This window comes from Poecilia latipinna, unplaced genomic scaffold (genome assembly GCF_001443285.1).
Source record: "Poecilia latipinna isolate Pla-1442-1.1 unplaced genomic scaffold, P_latipinna-1.0 Scaffold2539, whole genome shotgun sequence".
NCBI classification, from domain to species: domain Eukaryota; kingdom Metazoa; phylum Chordata; class Actinopteri; order Cyprinodontiformes; family Poeciliidae; genus Poecilia; species Poecilia latipinna.
Window position 1 is genome coordinate 34,362 of NW_015115155.1, and position 7,317 is coordinate 41,678.

The window sequence follows — 7,317 nt, forward strand, 5'->3', positions numbered from 1 at the left end:
CCCATCGCAAAACTTTCCTGCTTCTCCAAACTCAGAGCATCAAGCTGGTCACACTGACCTCTACGCCAGACCAGACCGTAACTGCTTCCCACAAGTTCACTTAAAATATTGCTGAAAATAAAAAAAATAAGGACCAAGTAGTTTTTTTGGAAAAATCCTAAAGGACTGACTGAGCCCTTCTGTTAGACAAAAAGAAAGTTACTTATCACATATTCATTGTCATAAAACTTAATAGTTTGAAATTGCTGTTTGGTTTTGGCTAAAGGCAGAAAGCTTTATAATAGCCGGGTCGCAATAAAGTGTCAGCAGGCATATTTCATTTGATGCGAAAACAAACTCTTCTGGCCTCTGTCTAATTACTTAGAAGAATTTTACAACCATTCATAATTATGTCTGCACTTTTGACAGCTCCATCTGTTTTCTTAAAGGAGCTGAGTTTTTGATAAAGTGTGTCAGTGGCTTGATTTAGAAGGTGACTTGCAGTGATGTATTTAAATTAAATTTGTATGTTGGGAATTCTGACCACTAGAGGGCTGGGAACCAGCCTCAAACAAAGCTTCTTGTAACTACTAACTTGTCAATTAAACATCTGTGCAACGTAAATAAAAGTATCAGAACTGGGGATAATCACGTGTTCACTTTGTTACATTGCAGCCCCGTACTCCATTGTGTTTACAAGGATTTTGGGTGATATACCAACACAACTTAATGCATAATTGTGAAAAGAATTATTATTTTTTTTTTTTATAAACTACAAATTTTAAAACTGTACCATGCATTTGTATTCAACCCCTTTTACTCAGGTATTTCTAAATAAAATCCACTGCCACCAGTCCCTTCAGGTTATTTACATAGTAAATAGAGGCCACTTGTATGTAATTTGATCCCAGTATAAATACAGCTGCTCAGCGAAGGCCTTGTGTGTTTATTAGAGAACATCGGTGAACAAACAGCATCATTGAGACCAAGAAACTTTGAACTGCATTGTTGCTGAAATGTGCTATCCAAATAAACTTAAACTTGGAACACAGTGGAACGGTCAGGGAGAAAGTTGGGGAAAACCTTGAAGCAATGTTTGACTATTAAACAACAGCCAGGTGAGACATTTTGTTGCTATGAAGCACTCATAGCATTTTAATGCTATGAGTGCAACAAAATAAAGGAGAGAGGCAAGAAAAAAGCCAATTTTAAGATAACCATAAATACTTAAAACTCTCCATAAGCCATTTAGAGGCTTGGTAAACACGTGGAAGAAGGATATGTGGGGAGAAAATACCAATATTTACCAAAACGTCTTGACCAACGTGAACAACAAATAACCCCAACACACATTCACATGGTGAAACACGGTGGTGAGCCGTGGCCAACGTCCAATTCTGACTGAGCTTGAGCGATTTTAAAAACAATGGGAAATGTTTCCGTTTCTTAATGTGCACAGCTTTCAGAAACATACTGCTAAATGTCTGTCACAGAGATGTAATTTTGTGTTTGTGAAGCGACTAAATATAAAGACGTTAAAGGGGTCTAAATAGTTTTGAGGCGCAATACTTAGTGTAAAAGAGGATTAAAATCAATACAGAAAGGGGAAAAAATGACCTCAGTTCTCTAAGGTGAAGGTGGGAAGTTGGATTCTGTAGATTTTTGATTGTTCATCCTTCTTATCAATAAGCCTTTCTTTGTGGCCTAATTTGTGGCCTAAAAACTGAAACTGACCCTGCTCTACGAAAATAAGATGACATGATATGATTTAAAAGTATTTCATGTCTGCAGTAAAGAAAATGATTTTGATGCTAGCAAGCTATCTTTATGTCTTTTGCCTGTTTATCCGTCACATTATGTCTTGTAGTTTGTTTATTGCTTGTGCTGATGTATTTACTTCTTAGGTTTTGTTTGTAGTTGTTTTATGCTTGTGACCTTATTTTAGCTCAGATGTTGGCTTGAGTAGTTGCAGCTGCTTCATGAGCTGAGTTCAGATTTATTAACAATGAGCACATGCAAACTGATGGTCAGAGATAAAATTCACGGTTTAAGTTTTTTTCTTTCAAAGGCTTTATGATTACACATTTTCATGGACTTCTAAGCAAGATCCCAGACATTACTCACATTACACACATTGTTCAATTTGGTCTTCATCACGTTTTGAGCCTTAATTATTCCTTTTTTCTTTTGAAATGTATTCTTCAATGATGGGATGGGTCTTTGTCAGCATCCAGAATGCATCATGCATCCTGAATACTTTTTACGTCTATCAGATGGAGTCCGTCTGTGGGTTTGTCATCGTCATATTTCATTGTCCTGTCTTCTCCAGGCTTCCTCTCCTTTGAGCTCTGAGAAGGAGGGCGGTGAGACACAGCCGTGCCGCCCTATGGAAGACCTGATCACAGAGATAAAGGGAAGAGAGACAATCAAAGATAAAGAGAATAAAAGAGATGACGAGATGAAAGAAAGGATCGCTGCGTCACTGACTGAATTGCTCATTAGATCAGAACAGACCACATTTTGAGAAACGCCCAATGTTAGGAGACGACACTGCGGTGTGCATCTTTTCCCATCCAAACTTTCCGTCTGCCTTTGGCTCCAAACACATTTCTCCACTCCTGTTCCGCAACACATTTTCATGACCTTTACAGAGGCCAAAACACAGTGTTAGAGAAAGTCTTGTGGCTACTGAAGCATACTGTGACGTATATGATACTAGAGGGCCATACATTATCCTGTCACTGTCTGTCAGTTACCCATTACCTCCCTCCTTGCTGAAGACCCTCTTCACTGAAGAGCTTTGTCAGTCTCAGCATGTGCAACTAGCCTAACAGTTTAAATTCAGCATCTGTGGTAGTGGTCCTCCTGGAATTTGAACTTACAGTGTGACAAGGTCGCAAGATAAGATGTAGTGGTATTGGAAATAATAAATACCATTGGTCTCCTGATGAGGGATGAGGTGACTGTGTGGCCAAGGATGGAAACCAATGGTTCAGTGTCAAATCTCAGAAAACAGACCAACGCTCTGGAGCAAATCTTCAGGCCCTCTAAGCAGAAGCAGAAGTCTGCTTCTGGTGAGACAGAGTGGCTTCACAGAAACCCACACGAAGCTTAAAGGGATGGAGAAGAGCGAGGTGAATGAACAAGCAGGGAATGACGCAAAATCTGCAGGAATGAAGCGGATAAAGAAGTGTTAGAAGGAGACGGATGTATTTCATTAACCATTCAGCGCCTTGCCCCATCACCCAAGTTATTGTTATGTCTGTCCATCTGGCGTATAAACTATATAGGCCAGAAGGAAGGAAACGGCCTAGGAAGAAGGATGAGAGCATGATACCTTCTCTGCTCAACTATTATTCTTTGTTAGCCAGTTTTTTTAGCACTGCTCAACCTCTATGGTGGTTTTCATTAAGAAAGGAATCACCTTGGGTTTGCCAGGACCCCCTAATCAAAACCAGACGTGTTGGAGCTTTTAATTGAAGCAAGATGGACCTCCACGTTGTACACAACTAGCTAAATGTGACAACTTATCCCATCACTACAACAGTGTTTCCCAACGGAGCGGAGAGAAAAACATCCTTTCAGTGAGGGGAAATCTAGAGGTTTGTTAATATGGCTCTGGTTTCAGAGGGCTGTTATTGTTGAAACAACTCCAGACTATTATTTACAACCACATGAAGCTCTCTTTCTGCATTGCATTACTTGTATTGTGTTTTAGCGTTTTCATTTTCTCACTGGGTAATGTTATGTCCATTAGAGCAGTGTTTGCTTCAAGCTTGGGAGTTCCAGCCTGTGTGTCCGGTATTAAAATAGCTCTTTGGTCAGCGGAGCTTGCTTTTAGATGAAAGAAAACCAAAGTCTGAATGAAAACGACAACCTCAGAGTCAAGGATGGGTTTTTTTTTTTTTTTTTTTTTTTTAGCCAAAGCACCAGTTCCATTTTTGCTGTTAAAAATGCAATGTTCTCATTCAGATTTCAGCTTTTATATAACTCAAACCACTCCTTTATTTTATACATTTTAAAAATTTAAGAAAATAAACCATCTACCAGCCACCGTGTCTTTCACTCAAAACTTTCTCACAAGCCACTATAAGTGTGTGTTATTTTGAAATATATTAATAAATTGGAAATGTGGCTTCACCGACTCCTGCTGTGTGCTTCTCTTTTGTTGCTCATTTCCTTCTCAAAGCTCCCTTGATGTGGGGCTTGTTTTGCTGTTTTAGAGGAGTGTGTGACCTCAGTAAGTTATTACCCCGGCCCCTAACCATACACGCTCTCTGACCTCTGAGATCAGTAGGCAAAATGAAATCACCTGGCTTGGTTGGAACATAAAATGATGTTAAACTTTTAAGTGAGAAATCTGAAAGTCATACATCTTTGATTATTTTATGGACAGAACAAAAAAAGTTATCCGTTTAGAGATTTCATGAAGCTTTGTGAATATGTAAATCCAACGGGAGTATGCTGAATCCACTGGAATGAATGCAAGAAACATGTAATCACCCACAAATTGTTTCCCACCCAGGCAGATTTATACAAGGCTAAGTCAATGAATTGTTTAGCAGTAGGAATCCAGAGTCTCTAGGGCCATGACCACAGGCATGAAGAGTATCCTCAAGAGACAGAGATAAGAGATGAAAAATTAAAGAGACGCTGCAGATGAATTTCAAACCTTTTATTATCAATGCCTAGTCAGTGAAATTACTGTTAATAAATCATCTTTCTGTACACCTCGGAGAGCAAGCTTTAAATCATTCAGAATTTTATCAGATTTTGTCCAGGATTTTTGGATTTGACCAACAGAATGCTTCTAGTAGGTTTGTACATAAAATCTTGTTTACTTCTGGAAATAAATTTTGGATGTGGGAATTACATCACATCCAACTTAACTACAGCTATTGTTCCACTCACTGGCTAAGCTTCCTATCATTAACAATGCAAGCTAATAATGTTTTGCTGTACAATACCATCACTGGGTGTGGCTTTCTGAGATCCCAATAAATAAAATACAGGTTAGTGTTTTTTTTTGATTGTTCTTTTTTTTACTCCTGCTACCTATTTCAGGAAAAAGGGTTGCTGCAAAGACACTGACTAAAGTGCCGAGCCTCTTACCTATAAGTATTTTTATATTTGGCCGAAAATACCAAACACTTTTTGGCAGTATTGCAATGTCTCCCGTCTGACGCATACTTTCACTCTTTTGGAATCCTGAAAATGCAATAATCCTTCCTCTTTAAAGCAGTCGTGTTTTGAAATGTCAGCATGAGCAAAGATGGGAAAAAGTAGAGAGAAGGAGTGGCAGAAGATGGGACTATATATCACCCATCTGGTCTCAGAATCCTCTGGATTCAACAAGATGAACTGAAAAGTTTCGATGGATGGATGGATGGATGGATGGATGGATGGATGGATGGATGGATATAACTCTTCAAGACAGTTGGAAATACAAATATTTTTCCATATTTTTCATAGATCTGAAAAATAAAATACTTAAATCAAATCCCACTCTCCAGACTTCAGGAACCCTGTTATTCCCACACAGAGGGCTGCATTGCAGCTGGGGGTAAGCAGGGGCAGTCATGGTAGGAGAGGAGGGATACAGGGAGGCCCAGTGTAGAGGGGCTGATTATTAGTAAAAAGAGAGAACAAACTAAGGGTTTCAATATGTCCCACAGCATTTTAAAGAAAGACAACTGAGTTAGAGAAGCCAATTTAGTGTGCCACAACAAGAGTGTTTGCATTTTCAAACTGTTATTCTAACCAACTGTTTATACTGCCATCTTTAAGCCCTCATTTTGCTCTCTGCTGCCTAAAACCTCATCCCCTAACTTCTTATGTCCCAAGGAGGTCATATGACGTGAAACATTGAAGCTTCAGCAGGTAACTTGTATGAACCATATGCTTTTTATTTATTTATTTTTTTACATATTTGTTCAAACTGACACTGAAAGTACATGAGACAGATAATATGTGCAAAAATGAACTCCTCTGCCGTCTCTCAGTGCTCCCAGTGCTATCTGCAGAAATGCAGCGCTCCTGGTCAGGACCAATCAATCAGAGCCAGGAGGAGGGTCTTAGCGCTGTCAGACATGCATGTATATGCTGCCTCCACCCCGCCCTGCAGCTCAGTGTGCTATGAATGCGAAGTCTAGTTAGCATTGCCACCGATGGCAGCAGCTAAACAGTTTTCCTATAGCAGTAAGATGCTTCTCTGCCAGTAGCACAGATGCAGCAAACCAGCAATTTTGAGGTTGTAACCACAGCTTACACTGAGCAGCCCACACACAAGCATGATGGACATTAAGACACTCCTCCTGGCTCTGAATTTTTACATTTTGATATGGAGTGGTGTATTTCTGCAGATAGCAGTAGGACCACTGGGAAGAGACAGAGGAGCTCAGATTTTTCATAGAGTTTTAACAAATAGGTTAAAAAAAACACATTTTTATAAAATTAACCTTCTGCAGCTTTAACTGTCACCTCCAAAAGGTTATGTGAGGACGTTGGTATCCTTACATTGGTATTTGTATTTATGTAGGTAACTGAAGACTAAAATTGTAATACCTTTACATTAAGAGGCTCCTGGTGAATCCTAAATGTGGATTATAACATCTTGATCAATGCAGTTTTGACTAATAGGGTTTTTAACTGCACTCATCTCCTGATCTCTAAGATTTTATATCAGCTGCACTGCCAATCATGTTCATCTACACACTGCTTGGTTTTTATTATATAATATTGCATATTATATTGTCAGGACCGTAACAGGTTTGACAACAAACATTTTTTTTTTCAAAAAGCTGCCTACCTTCAAAAAGCTTCAAAGGTATTCTCAAAAAAATAAGAGAATAAAAGTTCCAGTGAAAGCCACACATTTGGGGAAATGTTACATTATGAATAACATAGTATGCAAGCGTAAAATCCTTCAAAGCCAAAGGTGTTGACTCAGTCAAAGGCAGCTGAAATATTGCAAGCTCTCATTCAATGAGTCATTAAAAACATATATACATTCAGCGCGCTTGTACCACACACAGCTTCAAAGCATTTGGTCAACCATATGACAAGAGGAACTGCACTCCAATTGGTCAACAGACCGTGCTGCTGCTGTGTGTGAAGCATCTTTCAGTTTGTTCTTTAAATTATGGTAAGGGTAATGACACAGACAGTGATGACAGCAGTCGGGTCCCACCAAAGCCCCCCAATATCATCACAATCTACTGGCAACAAAATGAAAGCAGAGCGGCTCCCGGAGTCATAAGCGTACAACAAACAAGAGCAGTCTAAAGCGCTTCCACATTTATCTTGAGATTTTTGATCAAAACAAGGAGTGGCACGGAA

The 7,317-nt window shown here is 39.2% G+C and overlaps 1 long non-coding RNA gene across 1 annotated transcript; it reads right to left on the reverse strand.

Annotated features, from left to right (window-relative positions):
• Nucleotides 1-1,160: 1,160 nt before the first annotated feature.
• Nucleotides 1,161-5,385, reverse strand: LOC106938226 (uncharacterized). The gene is made up of 2 exons (XR_001422574.1): nucleotides 2,494-5,385; nucleotides 1,161-2,374 (listed from the first exon to the last, which is right to left on the reverse strand). It is a non-coding gene; the product is annotated as an uncharacterized LOC106938226 (long non-coding RNA).
• Nucleotides 5,386-7,317: the final 1,932 nt, after the last annotated feature.